Genomic DNA, 15,013 nt, shown 5'->3' on the forward strand with positions numbered 1-15,013 from the left:
AAGGTGGATTATGATCTAAATGACATATTTCTCAAGGCTTTTGATACCTGCTTGCCTTCCTCTAATTACTCTAATGTTTTACTGATGTACCGATGTTTATTCGTTAAGGCATACAAGAGGTTAAAATTAGTTTCAGTTGTTGTATCCAATTTTATTGAAGTGCTCCTTTTAGGACGATTTTCTTGAATAAAAACCACCTTTAGAGGCCATTTTTCCCCGCAAAGTGGGGGTTGGCCTTTTTCGGGCACCGTGGTTGTTGTTGTTTTTGTTGGTCCCCTTTTTGAAGCAATGTTTTACGGTCGGATGCCCGGTCGGATGCCCTTCCTGCCGCCAACCCTGTTTGTCGCCTTTTTACGACACACAGGGAATTACCAGTGAACTGGTACTCAATTTGCCGACTTTGTAAGGATGACAGGCTGAGTCAACCTCCCTGGCGTTAATTCAGCGATCGACCGGGATTCGAACCCAGTATCCTAGGATCCTAAGCTGGCGCCCTAGCCGCTACACCAACACCAGGCTACACGACTTTCTTGAATGCTTCACATAAATCTGTCTGTCTGTCGTGATGGTGCAGAGGTAATGCACTTTTGAACTGTTGAGCCTCGGTTTGATTCCCGACCTGTCTTAATAATTGTCGGATTGTTGTTTGGTAGTCGTCACGAAGGGTGCGGTTCCTCGGGTGGACGTTAAGCCGGAGATCTGTCTTCGAGCTTTAGTTCGTGGACCTGAAACGTCCCACGATGCCTTGCGATGAAGAGAGTAGGGATGTGATCGCAGACACCGTGGCCAAGTTCTCAATTCCTGCCCCAGTGTGCAGAGGCACTCGATCAGCCCCATGGCCATGCCTCGGTAATGATGCAGCCAGCTGGCGAAATGTGTAATTGAATCCCGGTCACACGTGCTTTTGCTAACAATGACACAAACCCAAATCCTTTTAACATGCCTCTTCGTGCATCCCAATACCTGTCCTTTAGTCTATGCTGTATTGTACATGATGTCACCGAAGGATGTAACGCTCGTTTCTGATTTCAGACAGCCCAGATGCTACGCCTTTGACCAACTGATGCTGCAATTGACATTTTTCATGCTCAAACTTAAGGTTACAACTCTGTTCCTTATTTATTAAAAGTACTTTTTGAAAGGATAAATTTGACAGAACTGTCATCCCAGTGTTTCACAGGCAAGATGAGTCGTAAATGTGTGCGCCATACCTCGGATGGCCGTTAAACTGGGCATCCCATCTGCCAGCATTTTTTATTGGACATGAAGATTCCACTGTGTCCTTCGTGAAGAGTAGACAAGCTATCACCGGCACTCTGCACAAATTACAAATTCCTGCCCTAACCTTAATTGAATGTCAGACCTGCATGACCAGCCGGTTTGCGAAAATTTGGCCAAGGTTCTCCCAGCCAACCTTTTCAATAATGTGGGAATAAATGTGGCCATTAAAGAAGAAGAAGAAGATACTTCAAATTATATTCAGGTAGCTGCTTTACTTTGCTGTTGCAGGTATTCTTTCCGTATAGAAATTTTAATTACTATAAAAAAATTTGCCTCCCCAACATAATCGTTTACACTCGACTCTTCCCAAACCTTTTCATCTCCAGAATGCCGTAAAATACATAGAACCTCATGCACAGGTTCTCAAAAATGCAGCCCCTGTATACATCATCAATATAGCTGCCAAATGTTATTCTTGGTTGTGCCGTCACCTCCCCTTCTCCCCTCCTCTGGCCACATTGGAAAATGCTACAAACACTGTGCCTGGTAACAGTGACTTAATCTCGACCACAGTCTGTGCAACATTTAACACACACTTCAAATGTTTATATATTCTTCATTAAAAAAAAAAGTTTAATCCCAGAGTTCTCCTCCACTACCCCTGCCTCCCCCTACTCCTGCCTCCTCCCCTCCCGCCTCCGTCCCCAACCCTCCACTTCTTATCTTCTGCCGTAAAGTTGTTTCCCCTCCTCCTCCTACAGGAAGGGAAATGTATTGTTTTCTTTCTTCTCTTTTCCAGCAATTACAATCACACGCCATTCCTTCGCCTCTCAGCCATTCCTCTTTAAATTTGGCATGGAGGTATACCTTGGTCCAATAAACCTACATCTCAACTTCCATTGTGAAAAACTAAAAGAACACATGCATTTTGCCTTGTTATATTACCTTATGTTTCAGTTGATACAGGTGAAATTTGCCAAGGATGCCTTCAAACAGTCCCTATAATAAGGATTCATCGACACATTTCGGATTCATCATTCTTGGGATTATACAGGGGGGTCAATGATCAAAAATGGTCACAACATTAAGGTTCTGGGTTCCCAAGCCCAGCTATATTCCAACCAGTCCAGACAAACATTGGCAAAACGATTCACCTTACTGCTTTAGATTGAGATTGGCATTAGTTTGGTTTCCTTTTCCTTAGATTCACGTAGGTCAAAGGTCGAAAATGGGATACAAGATTAACATTTGTGACCTTCAAAGCATTTGTATTTATCCATTCCAGACAAGATGGCACAACATACCTTACTATGGACAAAAGCAGGTGGACATTGGTCTAGTGTATTATTTTTGGTATTACATGGGTCAATGGTCAAAAATGGTGGCTAAATCAACGTTTTTGGCATGCCAGGCTTTTTTTCTTTTCTTTTTTTTTTAACCAATGCGGACAGGACCTGGCACAAACACCTCCTCAAAGCACCTAATGAAAAAGCGGCTTTTTCTCATGTCTTCCTGGCAATTTCACAAGGGCCAAAGGTCAAAATTAGTCACAAAATTTGGCCTTTGCAAACTAACCCAGATAAGACTGGGCAGAAAAAATACCTTGTGATATCCCCTCTAGACTAAAGGAGATCGACAGTAGTGTGGTGTCTTATTTTAGATTTTACAGGGGTCAAAGTGGATGGTGATGGTGATGGTGGTGGGGTTGAGGGTGGATAGGGTGCGGGCGGAGCCGGGTATTGCATTCGCTCGTGAATGCCTGCGATTCTACTTTTCAGTCCATTTAGCATTTCTTCGATTCTCAGTGTTAGAAAATGGCACCGAGTTGATGTCTTCAGCTGCGATTAATAATGCATAATCTTGCAGAAAAGGTTAATTATTTTCGGGAGCCACAGGACTCGCATGATAATTCCCAAACTTTTATTTCATCGACGCCACCTTGCACATGGCTTCCCAACAAGTAACGCCTTTCCTGCTTCGGAAAAAAAAAATTAATGTGCTAACACATTGATAATGTGCTGTTTCTTTGAAACATGGCAATTTTTTTTGAGATGTAATCTTCTGGGGTTTTTAAATATAACATGGTAGATATCCAGATAAATTCAGAAATAAATCGCTGTTGTTGAACTCTGTTACCTGTATGATGACCATGCTTATTGTGAGCATCCCCGAGTCATTAGAGGTTTCCACAAACGTAATGGAAACTTGCACACCATGTCACAACTTCAGAAGCACAAAAGTTGCCCATCAGGAATACAGTTGGTGAACTTGTTTTCAAGATCAGCATTTGTTAATATTGAATGTGCATAACTTAACTCCTCATTTTATTGAAGGTCAAAGTGCCTCATTGGTACAGCACAAAATATTCCACTCAAAAATGGTGACCAAAACCAGGAAGCCATTCCCGCCGTAAATCTGACTTTTGTATGAGCACGGAATGGCATTAATTACATGCCACGGCTTGCTCTGTGAACCCACAGCTAAGGGGTTGGCATGTCTGATTATAGAGGAAATGAATGATATTGTCGAGTCGGGGCGGGTGGTTTCGAGCAATGAGCAATGAATGATTTGTGTTCTCGATCGGGCATTCTGGTTCTGATTCATTGCTGTGCTATTATTTGCTGTGAAATTATCTGAGCACTTCCTCCTGACAGTGCAAGGGAGGAACACTTATTCCGAGCCTTTTGAGAACTCATGACGATGAAACTTTTAAGTTTTCCTTGTGCGTATCTGTGCATGTAGAAACTTGAAGGGCGTTAAAAATAATGCAATATAATGATTGACTTGCAACTGCAATTGACGTTCACATGGATTTGTGAACTGTTCCTGATAGATATATATATATTTATCTATCTATAAACCTCAATGGTTTACATTGTGTTTCATTCTTTTCCAGTCATAGAATGACAAAGAATGTGCCACGACATAACATAATGAAGGAAAACAGTAGAAAGGGGAGGGGAGGCACACTCACCAGGATTAAAGGACAAATATATAAGGAGCTAAAGGGGTGTGGGGAAGAATGAGTGCAATTGGAGCACACAGTGAATGAACAAGATTGAGACAGCTGCACACACTCGATCACAAAATCGGAAAAAGTGGAAACGTGGAAAGAGGTGGGCTTGGAGACGGTTAATGAGGGTATAAAAGATTATGGGTGTGGATGGGGCATGAACCGAGATGGTGGTGAACAGCTGTGTTGAATTCCTGGAAGGAAGAATGAGATTGAAGAAACTGAGGAGGTTGGTTCCACAGGCAGGAAGTTGAGGAACAAATGAGTGGAGATGAGTAGCAATTCGGGATTTTGGGAGTTTTACCAGAAGTGGGTTACTAGCAGACCATATGTGCTCTGCAGATACGTATAAGAGAGGGGAGGTGGGCGAGGGAGCAGAGCTTGTCACAAGGTGCAAGACCAAAAAGGAGGTAGTAGAAACCAGAGAGACCACCGACGTGTCTGCGATGTGAAAATGATAGGCCCAGAGACTCGGCTTCATTGCGGGAGATTTCCATGGCCTCAAGCTGAGCAAAATCTGAGGAATGGGTGTCATTATCCCAAACTGGATGAAGGCATTTGTCAGTAGATTAGGTAGATAAAAGTTCAGTTGTGACGAGGAAAGACTTTGCACGATGGAGGATGCCCAGTCTGTGACTTGCTTTGGAGCCAACTTAGATATACTGTGTTCAAAAAGTATCCGACCTTTATTTTTCGTGCGTAAAAAAAAAAGAAGCTAGGGAGGCGTTGATTGGTGCATGTATGTAGGCGATCCTAATGCGCACGCGTGAATTTTTTCCCACCTGCAGAAGCTGTCATTCGACAGCAGACCGCCGATGAGTGAGGACATGTAAGTGAGCGCCGTCGGATTTTAGTTTTTGACAAAATGACGGAAAAACCTGAACAACGCTACTGCATCAAATTTTGTGTAAAGCTTGGCGATTCCCAAGTGGAAACGATCCGCAAGATTCAACACCGTTCATTCCATTATGAAGGAGGATTTGGGCTTCAGGAGAATCTCAGCGAAGTTCGTACCAAAGCTGCTAACGATTGAGCAGAAGCAACTCTGTTTGGAGATCGCACAGGACATGCTGGGGACTGTGAACAACGATCCCAGCTTCCTCAACACAGTGATCACTAGCGATGAGTCCTGGGTTTATGGGTACGACCCAGAAACCAAGTTGCAGTCATCACAATGGAAGCATCCAACATCCCTGAGGCCAAAAAACACAAAATTTGATGCAGTAGCGTTGTTCAAGTTTTTCCGTCATTTTGTCAAAAACGAAAATCCGACGGCGCTCACTTACATGTCCTCACTCATCGGCGGTCTGCCGTCGAATGACAGCTTCTGCAGGTGGGAAAAAATTCACGCGTGCGCATTCGGATCGCCTACATAAGTGCACCAATCAACGCCTCCCTAGCTTCTTTGTTTTTTACACACGAAAAATAAAGGTCGAATACTTTTTGAACACACTACGTATGTGTTTGCCCAAGAAATATCATGGCTGGTAGTGAGGCCCAAATGTTTGAGTGACTGAACTTCTCCAAGAGGATTGTTAAGAAAGTAGATGGGGACATTTGCCAGATAGTAATTTCGGCAAGGTACAGTGAGAGTTGGAGAATTGTCTGGGTTGAAAGACATATTCCAAGTGTTTGACCAGCTCGTGATCCTATCAAGGTCAGAAGAGAGGGAAGAGGCTGCTGCCTGCCTATGAAGGATGAGGGATGTCACGGTAGAGAGTGGAGTCACCAGAAAATCGATAAAGATGATTTTCCATAGAGACGGAGAGATCATTTATGAAGATCATGAATAGGATTGGGACCAGAACACTGCCTTGGGGCACTCCAACCTTGACAGGGAGAGGAGATAAAAGGATTCCCTTGTGTCCCAGACATTGGCTGCGACAGTAGAGGAGGTCATTAAGCCATGTGTGGAGTTGGTCTTGGATGCCATACTGCCATAGGCAGAGAGTTTGGAAAGCAAGTCAAAATTCCAGACTGTATCAAGAGCAAGAGATATGTCCAGAGAGATGGCCATGATCTCATGTCTGACATTAAGGGCCTCCATCCATTGTTGCATGAGTAGAAGCAGCATGTCCAAGGTGGAGTGACCATGTCTGAAACCAAGTTGGTGATCTGATGAGATGAGGTTGTTGGAGAAGAGGAGGAAGGATTTCATATCAACTGCGATGATGGGTTTCATGACCTTGCTGATGATTGGAAGTAAGCTGATAGGTCTGTAGTTAAGAGAATCGCTTTTGCACCTTATGTAATGTCGTGATGTTGTATGAATTCCAAGCAGATGGAAGATGACCTAGGGCAAATGATAGGGTGAAAAGGGCAGACATTGGTTGGACAAGAGCAGCAGAGCAGGTTTTTAGGACACCTGAGCTGATACTGTCTGGACCATTTGCAGAATCCGAGTCGAGGGTTATCAGAAACATCTTCACCTTCAATGGTGAAAAATATGCAGATTTCAGGAGCAGTTGGGTTTGAATGGTTTGGGTGGGTGTCGAGAGTGAGTTGTTGGGGGATACAAGATTTGAAAGCAAACACAGAATTGAGGCATTCAGCCTTCTCACGAATGCAGTTGGCTACAGTGCCATTTGAAGAGAGGGAAGGGATGGAATGGGAGAACACTCCAGAGATGGACTCAACAAGTCGACTGCTCAACTGCTCTTGAGATCTCGCGAGATCTTTGTCAGCGAGTCACGTTTTTTGAAGCTGTCCACGCTCTCACGCTTTCGAAGTTAAGTAATTGTTCACAATTGTGTTTTTTTGTCGAAACTGTATTTATCTTTCGGTGTGTGCACCTATAGTGTGTCCTTCAGAAGATTATCGGTGTTAATTTTTCATACCTGTATAGAAAACCGTCGGTTAATTAGTGTCGCGTCTTTTGAGGCCTTGTAGGGTACCGTGTCCTACCTTGAGGCTTTGTTTTTCTCTCAGTGGTCCGTCGATTGTGCCCCAATTACTTTCGTTCTCTGTTTTTCCCAGTCTTTTCACCCCATACGTCCTTGTTTAAAATCTCCTCAAAAAAAAAGAAAAAAAAAGTTTCCTCCTTTATTCTTATTCGTTGGTCTTATTTGTTTAATCGTTGTTGTTATTCGTTCGTTTGTTCTTCGATCACCTGTTTCACCTCCATTTCCCCAGATAGTTTTCACTGTTAAGTTTAAAAATGTTTAAACTTTCCCCTGATGTACTGTATTCTGTCGTATATTATAACACCTTTTTATTCTTCTTCTTTAAAAGGGTGTTTTCGACTTCCTCACCAAATCTATTCATTCCAAAAAAAATTCCATCTCTTACAGTTCCTCTTTCAGACATTCCCTAAACTCACCTGGACTCCACCCCCCCCCCCCCCCCTCCAGCGTCCTTAAACGTATTTTTGACTTGAAGGTCACAAGAAACTCATTTTGCAATAAATGTTCGTTTCCCATGAATCATACACTTTCTAAAATCCAAGCTCACCCCTCCCCTCCAAAACTTCCCCATCACCCCTCCCCTCCAAATCTCCCCCCTTGCCCCTCCCCTCCAAATCCTCCCCATCACCCATCTCTTTCAAATCTTCCCCCTTGCCCCTCCCCTCCAAATCTTCCCCATCACCCATCCCTTTCAAATCTTCCCCCTTGCCCCTCCCCTCCAAAACTTCCCCATCACCCCTCCCCTCCAAATCTCCCCCATTGCCCCTCCCCTCCTAGACTCCCCCCTCACCCCTCTCCTCCAAATCTCCCCCATCTCCCATCCCTTTCAAATCCTCCCCTTGTCCCTTCCCTCCTAAACTCCCCCCTAGCCCCTCCCTTTCAAATCTCCCCACCCTCATTTCTTCTCTATTTCCCCCCTCTAGCCCCTCCTCTTCAAAGCATCCTCCCCGCTTCTTCCCCCTTCCAACCCTCACTTCCATCTCCCCCAACCTTCTGCCTCGCTCTTCCCCCTCCTCAAATAACACCTCACTGTGCCTCACCCAATCACCATCAAACCTTTTGTCCACCCCATCCTTCCCTTTCTCCGAGCTATTCTGAAATCTGACACACCTTCAACAGCTCTCCCTACCTCTTCCTCCTCGTCCACATCTTGCCCTACCCCTCTCCCCCACCCCCCTGTTCTGTATCCGATGCTCCCCCTTCCTCTTCATTAATGGTATGGACCTCAAACATCCGGGGCCTTTGCTCGAACTTGACTGATCTCTCCATACAGGTTGCTTCTGACAAACCAGACGTGATCTGCTTAACAGAAACTTTCCTCCTTCATGATGTCTCTGATTCCTTAGTATCTCTCCCGGGTTACTCCCTCTTCCGGTATGATAGACCTGAGCCTCGTCCTGGAGGTGGGGTTGCTATCTTTATAAAAAAAAAACTCTCCATCACTCGCCCTGCACTGCCCTCTCTCCACCTCACCCCCAGGAATACCTCTGGCTACGGCTTCCCCTTCGCTCCCACCCTTTGTTCATATGTGTGTTGTACCGTCCACCAAACAGTGATGACTCCATCTACATCTCGCTGTCTGATAATATGGACCAACTTCTATCTACTCATCCCAACTCTCTTTTCCTCATATGTGGTGATTTCAATTGTCACCATGCCAGTTGGCTGGGTGTGGGTACCTCTCTCACCAGCCATGGCTCCTCAGCAAAGGACTTCTGCGACTCACTGGGACTGACACAATCTGTCAATTTCCCGACCCGGATCTCAGTCAACGGAGCATCTTCTCTTCTGGACTTGGTTATGACTAACTTCCCTGAAAATGTCTACTGCTCTTCTTCTGCTCCAATCGGCTCATCTGATCATGTGCTTGTTAAAGTTGACATCTCTGACCATTCTCAGAGAGCCTCCTCAGTGTCGACGAGTCTGGCATTTCACTCAGGCCAACTGGCACGGTCTTCAAGCAGCCATCAATCATCTGGACTGGTCTCCCATCTCGACCGCCTCTGACATCAACTCATCCTGGGAATTCTTCCAAAGTAAATTGCTCTCTCTCTCATGCACAGATTTATCCCATTTCGTCTTCAGTTTTCATAACCTTCCTCCCATCCATGGTACACGGAATCTTGTGGTGAGGCTTTTGCCCAGAAACAACTTGCCTTCGTCTCCTGGAAAGCAAATCCAACGGAAGGAAATCTCATTTCCTTTCACAAAGCCCGAAACAAGTGTGTGTCCACCCTCAGGAGAGCCAGGAAACAATATCTCTCCGTTCTCAAGACCGAACTCTCTTAACTGTCTCCCTCTTCCAAATCCTGGTGGCATCTGGTCAAATCTGTTTCTGGTGTTTGTTCCCCCTCCATCCCCTCCCTTACCTCAAACGGCTACACAGCTGACTCCGCACGTGAAAAAGCTGATTGCCTCAACTGTGTTTGCCTCTAAATCCTGTGTCCCAAACCCATCCCTCTCTGTACCCACCGTACCCAGTCGTACCCAGCTGCTCCTGGACTCTGTGTCCTTTCCTCCTGACAAGGTGGAAATGTTTCTGTCAACCCTCGACTCTGATTCTGCAACTGGACCTGACGGCATCAGCCCACGGATCCTAAAATCCTGTTCTTCCGCTCGGCCACTCCCTCTATCTGTTCTCTTCACCCTCTCTTTTGCTCAAGGTCATCTGCCATCTGCTTGGCACTGAATGGATTTCTCTCATCTCCCCTTCCTGTTCAGGTTGGAGTTCCCCAAGGCAGTGTTCTGGGCCATGTGCTTTTTCTGGTCTTCATCGATGATCTCTCTGACTCTCTTGAAAAGCCTCTCTATCTCTTTGCTGATGACTCCACTCTCTGCCGCTCCATTCCTCATCCCTCAGATTGGCAGTCTACAGCCTCCTCACTCTCTGCAGACCTGGACAAAATCACAGACTGGGCAAACAAGTGGAACATGTCTTTTAATCCTGACAAATCTCACACTCTTACGATGTCTCTCCGAAAAGACCGACTGGACAACCCTCCCATCCACTTTCTGAATGATCCTCTCCAAGAAGTTCTATCACTCAAGCTTTTGGGTCTCACTATCTGCCATGATATTTCCTCGGAAAACCACATTTCCAAGCTGGCCTCCAAAGCCAGTCGCCGACTGGGCATCCTCCGTCATGCGAAGTCCTTCCTTGGCACGCCTGAGCTCCTCACCACATACAAGGCTTTCATCCGCAGCTCAATGGAGTACTGCTCTCCCCTCTGGGCTGGTGTTCCTGCCTCACACCTAGCTCGTCTTCACGTTGTTGAAATCAAAGCGTTCAGAATCATTGGAATCTCCCGCGATGAAGCTATCTCTGTGGGCCTTTCACTTAATCACCGCAGGCAGGTTGGTGGTCTTTCCGTCTTCTACCGACTCCTCTCCGGCCTTGCTCCCCCAGCTCTCTCTGGGCTCTGTCCCACAAATATTCCTGCAGGTCGCACAAGATCTGCCTGCAACCCTCTTATGGTTAAACTGCCAAAATCAAGACTCTCTGCTCACCTTCACTCCTTCATTCCTCTTTTCTCCCGCCTCTGGAACAAACTCACTCACTCTCTTCAATCCCACTCCTCCCTCCAGGTCTTTAAAACAGCTGTTCACCACCAGCTCTTATCTTCCCCCATCCAAAACCTTGATCTTTTCTACCCCTGCTAATTTCACCCCAAATCCACTTTTTTGAAATACCAACTTCTTTCCTGGAAGTCCTTGGTGTCCTTGTGTTTTATACCTCTCCCGCCTCCCCATAAGCCCTCTCCCTTCCACACATCTCCCGATGTCCCTGCTCTCAAATGTTGTGTTTGTGTGCTTCCCCTTCTCTCCCCATCTTGTCTACCGCTCCCTCTTTTTATATATTTTGTTCGTCTGTTTGATTATTTTTTTTGTGATAAATGTTAGCTCTTTCACGAGCCTCGATTCTGTATACAAAAAATATATATATATATATATATATATAAAACACACACACAATTTGCCACCTGGTCTGAAGGAGACAGTTTTGAGAGTTCAGCCTCAAGGTTGGACAGATCTTGTCTGGCTCTACTGAGAATGGATATGCAACTGTTTCGTGCTTTGTGGAATGATCTGAGATTGCCTTCAGTTGGATTGGCCCTCCAGGAAGAGAAGTCAAGTTGTTTCAGAGCAACTGGCTCGCCACAGGATTTGATCCAGTGTAGCATGGGTGGGAAGCAGAGAGAAAAAAAGAGAGAACAAGTACACATACATTCAAAGTACACCGCCCCCATGCCAAATAATTAAATATCCTACAGCGCGGCATTGCCGGGGCGCCTCCGGCGCCCGGCAATACCGCAGTGGCGCTCATAGAGGCTGCATTGGGAGGGAGAGATATACATCTAATTGATTGATTAATTGTATAATTAAAATCAATAAAAGATTATCACAAAATATTTTCTTAATCAATTGGCTCATACCATAACAAAACCACTTGTGCTTCATCCGAAGATGTATCTTTTAGAAATTTAATCAAATAAGTCATTAATAAAAAACTAAATAATTAATTGATTAATCAATAAGTAATTCATCGATTAATCAATAAATAATGAATCGATGAAATGATTAATCAATTAATCAAAAATATCCTTGATAGCCACATCACTTGGTCACTGTCATGTCCAAATATTAGCTTCCCAGCTCAAAAGGTGCCTGAGATATTGGTCAAATGAGAAAGAAAATAAATAAATGATTAATAATGAAGATAAATAAATAATAATCATTAAAAAATTAAATTATCAATCAATTCGGTCACAGAACACATAAACCACCACCATTTCATCAGAATCTGTAACTGGGGGAAAAATTTTTTTTTTAGTAATTAATCGAATAATTAAATAATTAATCGATACATTGATTAATTGATTAATCAATAAATCAAAAATATCCTTGATAGCCACATAACCTGGTCACTCATGTCCAAATATTAGCTTCTGAGCTCAAAAGATGCCTGAGATATTGGCCAAATGAGAAAGAAGATAAATAAATGATTAATAATGAAAATAAATAAATAATAATCATTAAAAAATTAAATTATTAATCAATTCGGTCAGAGAACACATAATAAACCACCACCATTTCATCAGAATCTGTAACTTAAAAAAAAAAAAAAAATTTGTCATTAATCAAATAATTAAATAATTAATCGATTAATTGATTAATTGATTAATTAATAAATCAAAAATTGCCTTTGCAGCCAAATCACCTGGTCATTGGCATGTCCAAATATCAGCTTCCTAACTCAAAAGGTGCCTGAGTTAATGGTCAGAAGAGAAATGAAATTTAATTAATTAAATAAGTACTTAATTAATCGCTAATAATTAAATAACTCATCAATTAATTGATTAATCAAAAAACAAAAAATACCGTTTTTGACAAAGGACTTGCTCACTATTGTGCCGAAATTTCAGCTTCCTAGCTTAAAGGATGGCTGAGATATCGTCCGGACAAACAAACAAGAAAGCAAGAAAGCAAGAAAGAAAGAAAGAAAACAAGAAACCAAGAAACCAGAGTGAAAACTGAGTACTCTCTTTCAGCGTGCGTCACTGCCGAGCCCCCTTTGGTGCCCGGCAATGACGATTTGCAATGCCTGGAGATGGCATAGGAAAGGAGCGGTGTACAAAAAGAGAGAAAAAGAGAGAGAAAAGAGAGAAAAAGAGAGAGAAAAAGAGAGAAAAAGAGAAAAAGAGAGAAAAATAGGTAAAAAGAGAAAAAGAGAGAAAAAGAGGTTAAAAAAAGAAGAAGAGAAAAACAGCATAAAAATAGGTAAAAAGAGAGAACAACATGCATTTTAAGGCCATTTTCCCTGCTAGAGCGGGGGTTAGGTAAAAAGAGAGAAAAAGAGGTAAAGAGAGAAAAATAGGTAAAAAGAGAGAAAAAGAGAGAAAAACAGGTAAAAAGAGAGAAAAAGAGCGAAAAAGAGGTAAAAAGAGAAAAATAGGGAAAAAGAGAGAAAAATTGGTAAAGAGAGAAAAAGAGAGAAAAAGAGAGAAAAGGAGAGAAAAAGAGAGAAAAGAAGAGAAAAAGAGAAAAAGAGAGAAAAAGAAATTGAGTGGAAGTGAGAGAGCGAGAGTTAACATCAGGGGCAGTAGATATGGGATACTAGTCCTGAAGAGATGTCTGCTTGCAGTCTGCCTGCAAATCAGCCCAAGTGAACTGCTTTTGTCACAGATACTGAGGCAGCTCTTGGAGTATTGCCACAGTGATGTTGACTCTCGTAAGCACCATTGGATGTAGCAATTGGAGCAGAAAAAGAACAGGAGACATTAGTGGTCATTGCCGAGTCCACAAGGGAGGATTTGCCATTGACATAAATCCGGGTCTGAAAGTTCAAATTGAGTCAGGCCAAATGGAGTCACAGAAATCCTTTGCTTCAGTGTCATGGATGGTGAGAGAGGGACCAGCACTTCACCAATTGGTATGGTGACAATTTAAATCACCACATGAGGAAGAGAGTTTGGATGGGTGGGTAACACTTGGTCCATGTTGGGAGGGAGAGATGGAGACACACACACACACACACACACACACACACACACACACACACACACACACACACACACACACACACACACACACGCATCTCCTCTGTCCACCTTAGGTAATGGAGGTGAAAATGCAGAATTTGGCTTGGAAGGATGGCATATCCCACAATATTTTTTCCATTATCATAGTTTTGCAATGACTGTGTAAAGTGTATCTATCATGAGGATGTCATTGTTTCAGCTTCAAAGTTTTTATTTTTAATTTTTTTCCCCTTCTCAAAGTCCAAGCCAAAAACATGACCTTATGACCTTATCTCCAAAAACAAAAACATGACCTTATCTCCAAATGGCATTGGACAACTCACCCACGACTGGGAAGAATGTACATATAAAAAATGGATGAATATCTGTGTCAATTTATCTTTGGGGGGGCAAAAACTTTTACCTTCCACTCATATATATATATATATATATATATATATATATATATATATATATATATATATATATATATATATATATTGTTGTGGATATGAGGACTGCATATATTTTTTTTTATTGTGTGCTGTATGATTATTATTATTGTTGTTGTGCTGTGCCTCCTGCCTCCGGAGCTGTGTAAGATCAAAAGGGCGTCCCATAGTCCACAAGCATACACGTCAGCCAATCATAGGATATTCATGTTCGATAGTTATATCTTATTCTGTGTTTTAAGATAAGGCTGTGTCTCCCATTAATTGAAATACTCCATTGCACCAGTGAAAGAGAATAGATCCCCTTCCATTCCCATCCCCAAAAATCCCCATTTCCTTCACATCCCCCCTTTCGTGATTGCCGACCCTCGATTGCCATATTACATCCCCTCTCGTCATTGCTGAGCCTCGATTCCCAATCACCTCCCCTCCAATAACCGCCATTGACCACGAGGCTCGAGTCAGGGAAGAAAGGCGTGTCTCCACCTCGTCAGAGGAGGGGAGGGGCGCGCCCGCCCGTCGTCGTCCGGGGCGGAGCCCGAGGGTCGTGCGACCAGCCAGGGCCGAGGTGAGCGCCCCGATGGGCGTGTCCAAAGCGCCGGGGGCGTGATCGCTGGGGGGCGCTATAAAAGGGCGCAACCGGAAGTGGAGGGGGAGAAGAAGAAAGAGAGATGCACTCTGGGTTGGTCGGAGAAAGAGAGAGAGAGGAGGAGTTGGTCGCACCGAGAAAGAGAGAGAGAAGAGTTGGTCTGAGTCGGTTGCAAAAGGAGGGTCAGTGGTCACAGTTGGTTGCGGTGGTGAGGAGTCGGTGGTGAAAAGCGAGTGAGACAAGTCCTGGGAACGCAGCGGACGGAGGCCGCAGCCGCAAGACCACCCAACCGCCAAAGGGGGCCTGAACGGCGGTTT

At 43.9% G+C, this 15,013-nt stretch overlaps 1 protein-coding gene across 3 annotated transcripts in view; it reads left to right on the plus strand.

Moving 5' to 3' along the window:
• PTPN11 (protein tyrosine phosphatase non-receptor type 11) overlaps positions 1-15,013 on the plus strand; it is a 234,342-nt gene that overhangs the window by 21,203 nt on the left and 198,126 nt on the right. The window contains exon 1 of one of the 3 annotated variants that reach the window (XM_078780848.1): positions 1,088-1,099. The exons of the other annotated variants lie outside the window; for them this stretch is intronic. The gene's annotated coding sequence lies outside the window, so the exon portion shown is untranslated. Of the gene's footprint in view, positions 1-1,087; positions 1,100-15,013 lie in introns of those variants that run through there. 3 annotated transcript variants of the gene reach the window in all.

The sequence above is a fragment of the Myxine glutinosa genome, chromosome 6 (assembly GCF_964187855.1).
Source record: "Myxine glutinosa chromosome 6, kmMyxGlut1.1, whole genome shotgun sequence".
Taxonomy (NCBI): Eukaryota; Metazoa; Chordata; class Myxini; order Myxiniformes; family Myxinidae; genus Myxine; species Myxine glutinosa.